Source organism: Perna viridis, chromosome 11 (assembly GCF_037379345.1).
Source record: "Perna viridis isolate PV_CMFRI_1.1 ecotype Kerala chromosome 11, ASM3737934v1, whole genome shotgun sequence".
Taxonomy (NCBI): Eukaryota; Metazoa; Mollusca; class Bivalvia; order Mytilida; family Mytilidae; genus Perna; species Perna viridis.
In genome coordinates this window covers 19,206,412-19,216,844 of record NC_142455.1, presented here as the reverse complement: position 1 = coordinate 19,216,844, position 10,433 = coordinate 19,206,412, and the positions used below count along the sequence as shown (strand labels likewise).

General features: G+C 31.7%; 1 long non-coding RNA gene across 1 annotated transcript; it reads left to right on the top strand.

Annotated features, from left to right (window-relative positions):
• The first annotated feature begins 1,483 nt into the window (after positions 1-1,483).
• On the top strand, positions 1,484-10,097 carry LOC148603236 (uncharacterized). The gene is made up of 3 exons (XR_015916640.1): positions 1,484-1,652; positions 8,779-8,868; positions 9,931-10,097. It is a non-coding gene; the product is annotated as an uncharacterized LOC148603236 (long non-coding RNA).
• The last annotated feature ends 336 nt before the right edge of the window (positions 10,098-10,433 follow it).

Sequence of the window (10,433 nt, the reverse complement as noted above, 5' to 3'; positions counted from 1 at the left end):
TTAATCGTCTGAAATAGACGAAAAGTTATTAGTATCCAGCAGGCAGTGAAATCGAAACCAGCAGTCCGATTTTTGACAAATTTGTTTATAAATGTTGCATTTTTTTTCAGTGCATATCAGTCAGCATGAAAAAGAGATGTTTATGTGCACAAGAATAAAAAATATCTGCTGGGAAAACACATATCAAATTGCTTGCATGATGGTAAACTAGTTTCAAACCAGGGAAGGTTGGAAGTTTAATTTTAGGGTTAACTTCATGAGTGCAACCGCCAAGAAAAATCGGTTGTAGTTATAGTAATGTAGAGGGAAACAGGAAGACAATATTTAAAATATTCACCTTTCATGTCAACCGTTTAAAATTTCAAACTCACGGATCTAACATATGCAAATATAATAAAAAAAAGTAATTTTAAATCGGTCAGAGAGGAAATTTTGGAAAAATCTGGCACGTTTTAAACGCCAGGTTGCACATGGTAGTGTGGATCTCAAATGAAAAGAAACAGCTAAACAACAAATGTTTAGAAGTTTTAGATAACTTACATCCTATCCTTATATATCATGTACAACAATAAGTAAATAGGGATGGAAAAAATCAGTGAGAAGATTGACAAATTCTGGTCATTTCTATTTTTTTTTGTTTTTTGTTTTGTTTTTGTTTTGTTTTTGTTTTGTTTTGTTTGTTTTTTGTTTTGTTTTGTTTTGTTTTTGTTTTTTTTTCATTATATCAGTGATATGTTCTTTAATAGTATAGTTCGGCAGATATTGTCAGTATGCTCGAATTGGTGCATCGATAACATGCATTATGTTTTGTTTAAAGTCAACCATCTTATTGGTATTTGTTTAAATTAAGCCAAATCAACCATCTTATTGGTGTTTGTTCCAAGCCAAGTCAACCATCGTTTTGGTGTTTATTTAAAAACCAAGTCAACCAACATGTTAGTGCTTTTGGTTTTATTCCTTTGTTTCCTGTATGTGGTTTCTGTTAAACTATATCATTCTTCGCCATTGGCACTTGCCTATCCAGATTAATTTTTTCAAACCCTGTAGTCCTTCGTTCTTGGATGATAATTTTTTCAATCAATATCTGGACATACCTTTGAATTACATATGTTTTCGCTAGGATTACCAACTCTAGGCTTAGTTGTAATTTTTAGTATATGTATATTTCGTATGCTTATAATACGAGGCATGTGAAATATCACGTCAATTGTATTCTATGTCATTCGTTTAAACGACCAACTTAAACATGTGGTTCCGCAGAAAAAAGACGCACCTGCAACCACAAAGTTGCTGTATTAAACCGCATATTTCTTTTTGCTGAAATCGATTAGTCATAAATTTTCAAACTGGGTAATCATGAATGCTCTTTCAAAATATGAAAAATTAATGAGTGTCCTGCTAATACTAAAAATCGGGACAATCCAACGTACATGACGCTTGATAAATGAAAATCCTCACACTGTATATAATCAGCATGGCCAGAATGTAAATTAATTTGGTAGATTCAAACAACAAGAAAGGTTTATATTAGAGAGTGGTAAAAGTATAATCGAACATTAGTTTCTTTTACCAGCTTAGTGATTGGGGATATTTTAACAAAATGCAATTGATATACATCTTTGTAGGGATATTACTATTTACAAGTATTGGTGGTGAGTAAATATTCTGAGGGTAGCATATGTTCCTTTCCTTACAACCTAAACTTTAAAAGTTACGAATATGTCGAGAAAAGAGAAATAAGTTGTTCTAAATGAACAAAGTTCTGGGGATTGTACGAAAATATGGAAACTTTATTTTTTAAACAGGCATGAAAGACTTTGGGTCAATTATTTACTACGTACAAACTAAGGATTGAGTAACCTGTACCTTTATCCTATCTGTAAATATTTTCAAAGTCTTTATTCCGAATCCTTTTCTACAGTTCTTCAAGAAGTTTTAAGTACCAGTCCATATACAATTCAGACACTGTCAAAGGTAAAGTGATTCATGGTGTGTAAAAAAACCCACAGAACAAAAGAGTAATCAAGGGAACCAAGGTTATAGCGGTCATCAAAAGAATGTAATCCAGGGACAAAGACCAGACATGGAAAACAGACACACACAACAAAGAACATGAAGTAACTAAAATCACACATATAAAGTAACAAAAGTAAATGAGCAACTCGGACTCCACTAAAAACTGGGAGCATGGACCAGGTGCACTGGTAGGGTAAGCGTCCTCTGCTTTTCTAGAAACACCCGCCGAGTTGCTCATAAAAAGTCAAGTCCGGGGTAGACAAACGAGGAAAGGCAAACTATGACCCGTTGAATAAATAGTTCATGATGACGACCATAAAACCTCTGTAGTGATTACTTCAATCTTGTAGCAACATAACCCTGTTCCCTGAAGCCTATTTGTTAAAATTCTAGCGTGATACAAAAAGTCTGCGTAGTTTCGACAAGCTCTGGCATAACGTATGAGTTGTGATATGAACACTCCATACGCAGGAGCCGAAGGGATGTTGCCACAGATGAAAGGAAAGTTGATAATTCTGAATGAAAAGTCATCACGTTTGTCGTAAAATTTGGTCAATAGTTTTCCTTTATCATCGATTTCTAAGTGTAGGTCAAGATATGAGGCTGACTTCACAGCATCTGCAGTATCCTTTATCTCAAGTTCTTTGGGTAGATGCAATGTATCAAATCCCCGAAATTAGGATTGTTTAAAAATAATACATCATCTATATAGCGGAAACAGAGATTGAAGGATCTAGCCAAACGATTTTCTTTCTTTCTGATCAAATCAGCTATAAAGTCAGCCTCATAAGAGTGAAGAAATAGGTCAGTAAGTAAAGGAGCATGATTTGTTCCCATTGGAATGCCGACCGTTTGTTGAAAAACACGTCCACCACACTAAATGTTTTTTTACCGTCTACATACGCTAGACATTTACATAATACAAATTTCTCTATTCAGATCGGCACTTTTGAGAGAATCATATATTCATTTCACACTAAAATCAATATAATTGAACCAAATCAAGGACGATAACTCTAGCAAAGTATAAATTTCATGTACAATCTATATAATCTTTATCTCAGAAGTGCAACAACCAAATGAAAAACTATGGTTATGTGTTCAGTAACTCTTTCTGAACAAGAAATAAAACTGAATTCGGTGGATGTGCTTTTTTTACATGCATGAATCACCTTCTGTCTAATTTTTAGAAAGACTGCTTCTTAAATATATTTTGTCCCACGATTTCTTCGTAAGTTTACGTTTTCCATCTTTTAGTAGTTGTTGTTAACAACACTAGTTTCGATTGCAAAACTCGAGAAACCTTAAAATCACCAGCTTTGGTTGGTTACTACGTATAAAAAATAACTTTTGGATAGAAAAAATATAAATTATAATTCATGAATCTTTCCCTGCATTCCATGAATTTTGCAATCATGTACATTGGTTTCTTAAAAGACTTTAACAATCACTGGCAACTATAGTTATCTGTTCTTCATCTATCACATAATGGATAGTCCATTAGTGATATATAATGAGAGGTAACAACAAAATATAAAATATGTATTATGATACCTATAACGTATTTGACACTCCTTCATCACCGCTGAACTTTCACACCTTTTTATCAAATATTGGATATTTTGTTATATGTTTAAAAAAAACAATTACTAAAATGCAGGGAAAGAGTCGTGAATTGTACAATTGAACAGCAGAACAAACAATAAAATACGTATGATATTTGTATTCAAGCCATTGTACCTATCTATTTATACTGTCAATAAACTTCAAATCATGTATGTGACTTGAAAAAAATAAAATAAGATATCAAATGTAAATACATGGGGCTGTCATATCAATTGATGTTTGTCTCCTAGTCGTAGATGATTCTCGCAAGACAAAAAAAGCATAACTATAATTTTAAACATGGTATAAAATAGAACCACAGATGTATTTTTCTTATTTTCATAATTGACATTTAGGACAGCTTTTAAGCATACAATAAAAAGTACCTATTTGATTTTAGCATTATCAATCGCCTATTCTTGTTTAGCTTAAACATTATCGGTGTCAAATTGAATAAACGTTTTGAAAAACAATTTCCAATATGCCAAGCAGCGTCCGTTTTAAATTTACAGTCCTTCTCCTTAGTATCACACGTACTTCAACGAGCAACACAACGGTTTCATTAGATGTCTTATAAATATCAAGAACGGCTCACCCATTCGTAGCACACGGCTCACCCATTCGTAGCACTCGAGTTTGCTAGTTGTACTGTGGGTCATTTCTGAATAAGTTTAAGTACCCGTCTATACAAAAATCATTGTGTCTTCCTGTTTGTTTAACTTTTTGAATGAACTACCAATTAGAAGAGTAAAGAAACATCGTTAAAATGAAATAATGTTATTGGTAAATTACTTGATTAAAAGTTAGAGGTTGATCAATTTCATCAATTATGCCTTGGCCAATTACTGATAGCAAATATTTACAGGTAATATTTTACATTTCTATCATATATTAGTGTTCTGACAACACACCCTTCCTCATTATTTTCATCATAACTTTGTCATTATCAATTTGTTTATTTTCAATATATATGCCTTTATACCTAAATCTCTGAATAGTTTCTCTTTCTCCTAGTATGCATAAGTCAAATGTAAACTCAACAGGCTTTAAGTTTATCCAGTATAATGACTAGGGAGGCACAGTTATTTTTGTATGTTATATAGACTTTGTTTAGAGTGACTAGTCCCTATTATGTAATGTTCCTGGTTACTTGTACATGTAACCTGTTTTCCGTCTGTCGTCTGTTCGTGTGACCAGTTTTGTTTACGTCTACATATGTCTACAAATTGCTCTTCCATTTGACACTTTTTTCACCCTTTGTTCTTAAAGCAAAAAAAAAAGTACTTGGAAAGCAAATAGGTTCCATTCAATTTGAATCTTTCTCTTTCAGGATCTGATGCTAAATTGCAGACAACACAAATGTATTTTTGAAAGTACAAAACTTCATTTTGAAAAGCAACGTTTTTATATATACATACATGTTTTGTAAAGCAGAATACTTGTCAAACGGAGTATTTCAGGTTCTATTTTTGTCCTGCTTATCTTTCTATCTTGATATTATTCCAAGAGTAATTATCTCAAACAATATGTCTGTCCTAAGGAAATAAGCTTTGTTTGATTCCAGGCCTGGGTTTCATAAAAAAAAAATTCTCAAATTGAGATTTTCCTAAAATCCTCGAGTTTTTTCCCCAAGTCATCGATCAATTTCAAGTGATTTGATTGGTCGAAATTTGAATTGAAGATATGAGGAAAATCAATTTGAGATTCTTGATGAAACCAGAAATAAATCCTTGTTTGATCTTGAAATGTGTTGTTTTTAAATATACATTTTTACTAGAAAAATATGTTTATACTAAGATAAACAATGTTTATAATATTAAGATAAAAACAGTTTCATTTTTCTAGTATATTGTAGTTATTTACAACATATTTTTACTGGATAAATAAACATATATCGGAAGCTATACAAGATGAAACAATCTAGATTTGTTTATAAATCGGCGGGCAAATTTTAACTTTTAAGCAATAAGGAAAAATTCATTTTAATGATATTGAATTTGTAACCTAAGGATAGTATAACTGCTTGATTTTACAATATGAATTTGTCATACAGAAACAATATACAGGCTAGACGCCTCAGTGTCATTTATATGAAAAGGATATGTGTATTGAAAGGCGGTTTTGCACTTAATTATAACAAAATAAACTGTCCTTTCATTCAATAATAGGAATGTTTCCGACGAATTAAGTTTATATTCACTTTGTTCACGTCTGTCTCGGTTTTGTCGTAACCTTTTCGTCCTAATATTCGAGTTAAGGAAGTCGTACAGAAGTGTCATTTTTTATTTAAGTACATACTGCAGCCGCGTACCAGTTTATTGCATATTCCTGTTAGATGCATAATAACAGAGTTACTTCAAACGTAAAATCATTTCATGTTTTGTCTATATGAAAAATCCTTCTATTTGCATTAAGAAGCCAGCAGTTAAAAATTCCTCTAATTTCATATTATATATTTAAGAAAATGCTGAAAATGTAATTTAATTAGTAAAACGCAATAAATCTTTATTGACAGTTTTGAAGTTTTCGTAAGACTTGTTTTCAAAACAGTATTTGTAGTTGTTTTTCTAAAAAAAGTCAATTTAAATTGAATGTTAGGGAGAATCATTTGATATGGTCAACTAAATCATTTTTGAATAAATTTTTATCGTTTATTTTTACTTGATTAAGAAAATATATGTAGTAAAAACCTAAGACAAAACGTGTATGTAATCTGATTGATTTACCCATTCTTAATGGAAGAGCCAGGGTTGCAAAACATATATATTTTAATTGTATAAACGTCTGTAGAAATGTTTGTGTTGGCATTTGAGAAATATGCACCATTTCAAATATTGGTATTCGAGGAAGACACTGTTGTAATGATAATACAGTTTTTATTGTCTATTTAAGCGGTCGTTACAAAAAAATCAGACAGGAGGTGATTCATGCATGTCAAAAACCAACCAAATTAACTTTTATTTTTTACTCAGAATCAGATACAGACCACATAACCAGTCTTGCTTTTTCGTTTGTTTGTTGCGCTTTTAAAATGAAATTTATATAATTTGTACATGAAATTAGCACGTTATCGTTCTTGCTTTCATTTGGTTAGTTTTAGTAGGAGATAAATGTATGGTTTGCTCAAAAGTACAGATATGAATACAAAAAAAGACTTATTTTTCCAAAAAATTTAGCATCTGAAGATCGAAAAAAAAACATTGTTTGTTCGGTGGGTTTTTCTACACCATGAATCACCTGTTCCATTGGCAGTGTCTGAATTTTATATCGACAAGAACTTAAATCTCAAATAAAAAACTTAGCCGTGCATTTTACTGGTGACATTATAGCAAAACATATTCGGTATGATCAGGCATTGATTATTATATCAGAAATAAATGATATATTTATTCTCTTTTGTAAAAACACTGAAAAGTTCACCATGCGTTGTTTACAAAAAAAACTGTAGAATAGTGAGCACCCAAGTGTACAAACAAAAATATAGAAAAGTAAAAAAAAAAAGAAAGTTGTCAACATAATTTGATAAAGTCGGTGAAATTCAGCAGTAATTCAGATGGAAAATAACTTATCTATTAAAACAAATCATGTGGTACGTACTGCAAAAAAGAGCAGGTTTTTTTTTAATGTTATACCCCTTCATTTTTCAATAGTTAAGGGGAGATTAGAAGTGCGTAATTTGTGATCCAAATGTTGTTATACTTTGGTAATTTTACTAAATAGTTTTAATTACCCAAGGGTGTCTTGAAAGGTGAGTAGAATTCGCCTTTTGATGAACCAGAAATAAGAATATACCATGATTTAATAAATTGATCTTACAAAAAAATTGCCTAATATAATTAACATAAAAAACATAAAAAAAACACGCAAACATTCTACGCATACCTATATCTTCTCAAATATTTTTTTTTAAAGTATTCAATCAATACGATTAAATTTTAAATTTAAAATTAAATGCACCAGTGACATGCAGCTTATGTATCAGTTGATAAAGAGAGTTACAATGCCAAAACGAGACCAAAAGGACTAAACGAACACAATAAAACTAAGGGACCAGTCAAAATTTATTGCCATATAGGACCTGTGCATATAGCAGTAGGAGAGACACTTTTTTATGTAATGCTTTTGTTGGGACAAAAAAAACTATTATAACAAAAATATTCTACAACTTATAAATGCAGTAGAAAATACAAATACTTAACATAATTCATCGTAATTGGAATAACTATATCAGTGACGGATCCAGAGTTTTAGGTGGAGGGGGGGCAAATTTTTTTTTAACAGGGTCACCGGTGAGGATCACAAAGTGTTCCGAATTTGCAAGGGGGTTGTGGGCACGGGCCCCAAGAAAAGTTTGAAATATGAAACCTCAAATCCTACATTCTGATGGTATCTTGAACAGTTTTTCAACAATGTTTAAAAATTGCAATTTTCCCTCGCCCCCCACCCCTTGGATCCACCATTGTTTATGTATTAAGTTAGAAATAGTTTTATATCAATACTTCATTTGTAAGATCTTTAATACAATGTATGTGTTAATATAATATTTTCTAATAAAAACTGTATAAGAAAACCATGATAGGACACCAACTTTTTTCCTACCAAGTTGACATAGAACATCATTTTTTTCAAGTCAGATAGCCATAGGGTTGCAAATTTATTTAGGCTCTTATTTTTTTGCACCGGTCCTATGTGGCGATGAATTTTGACCGGTCCCTAAAAAGAAAAATAAAACCTGATAAGTATCGAATTGAACTCGAGTATTCCGGAAAAGTAAAACGCTACCGCCTACTTCGACACTCATTGGAGGTAAAGTTCGGTGTAAAAGGAACAATATCTATAAAAAATTAAAATCGTTGGATATACTGAAAAAAAAAAGAAAATATATCGGTCAGATAGGTCATAGGTCGTGAGGTTTTCCATACTGTAAAACATAAACCTTGACTCCACACAAACAAGGTACACCGGATATGTGAACTTCATTTCATTTATAAAGAATGCCCAGCGAGTTTTCTGGTGCCATGGTTTTTGTTTGTCTCACTTGTTGCACCATTCAATTTTGGGGTAATTTCTGTCCACTAAATTTTTTCTTTAGAGTTTGTGCCGCCAAATGTTTATCCATCATGTCGAGAATTATCGCAACTTTTGTGTTTATTTTAGAGTGTTTTGTGCGTGATCGTCACTTGCGATATAAGCGTGATCAGTGCCCTCCTGGCCAATATCCAGACGGAGAAGGAGGCTGCACAGAAGGTATAAATAATTAAGTACCAGCCTCTGTAAGAATCAGGCAGTTGGTGAAACATGGTATAAAATAACCCAACTCTTTGTCATTTGTACCATCAAGATCAAGAAATAGATCTGATTTTCCGTATAATATTTTTAGTTATAATTCCATTGAAAGGCACGTCAAAGAACATTTCAGGGAAATATTTCATAAACCCCTTTTTTATAAGATTCTAATTGGGAAAAACATATCCAATGGTGCATAGATAAAAAGTTGTCATTTAAAATAAAGAAGACTCCCTTGAGTGTAAGTATATAGTCAGATTGATGGTTTTGAACATTAATAATTCAGATTTCTCCAATCTTGCCTGATTCTTAGACACATGTACTAATTGTTAAAACTAAAATAAAACAAATAAACTAATTCAAAAAGTTAAGTTGTCCTTCTGATATGAGATAATAAAGGTCCATTTAAAAAAAGGTCAGTGTTGTATTTGTTCACTATGTCCAAGTGAAAATGTAGCTTGATGGCTTTTTGTGATCGGAGAATTTGCTCGACTCTTACAGACTTCTTGTTCAAACTAAAGTAAAGCAAACAAACACATATTTAGAAAGGTATAGGTTTTCTTCTGATATTGTGTAAGAATGGCTCATTTTGTAAAAGAAACAGTTTATTTTGTTGCACCATGTCTAGGTGAAACTGTACTATAGGTAATTTTTGTGTCATTGGGAAATTTTTAACATTTATAATTCAGATTTCACCAATCTTGCCTGATTCTTAAAAACAAACACAGTTTAAAAAAGTTTGGGTTTTCCTTCCGATATGGTGTAAGAATGGCTCATTTAAAGAAAGAGTCTTTGTTTTATTTGTTCTCAGTGTCTAATACAGCTAGGTGTTTTTCTTTGTTTTGTCATTGTCATTTAACCTACCATTCATTGATAATTCATCTAGGCTTCGAAATCTATTTCTCATAGACAAAAGTGACTATAGCAAAAAATCTGGGACCCCATATGCTTACTCTTGTGATTTAGTTTAGCACCATAGAAATTAAAATAAAAAATAATTATAAACAAATTTTGCAATTTCAGATACCGGGGCATTTGGACTTCCCGGAATTTATGGTAGAAAGAAAAGACATGTTATGAAATGACATATGCACGTGTAGCTTTTAAATATTTAAAAAAAAGATAGGATGTCTTCCAATTCACACTGAAATGTGTACACATATATTAAATAATAAAAATGTTATAATATAGATAGAGATTAAAATATATGAATATATTTGTTTTCTTTATGCTCAAATGAAATTTTAGAATAATAATAATACTCCTTTTCTACGAGTGGGTGGTATATTGGAATCACCTTAAACATCGATCGTTCGAATTTGTCGCAGCTATTATCACCCGCAAAAAAATGGATTGGATTCATATTTGATATGTGCTTCACAAAGAAGGGGTATACGTGGTAAGCAATTTTGTTGCTGTCTGATATTAACTTCCTGCATGTACGAGTGAACCGAGACGCATGCAACACCATATTGATTTTATCGTTTTAATCTTAATTTGAATATGTACTTTTCAAGTTTCTCTTC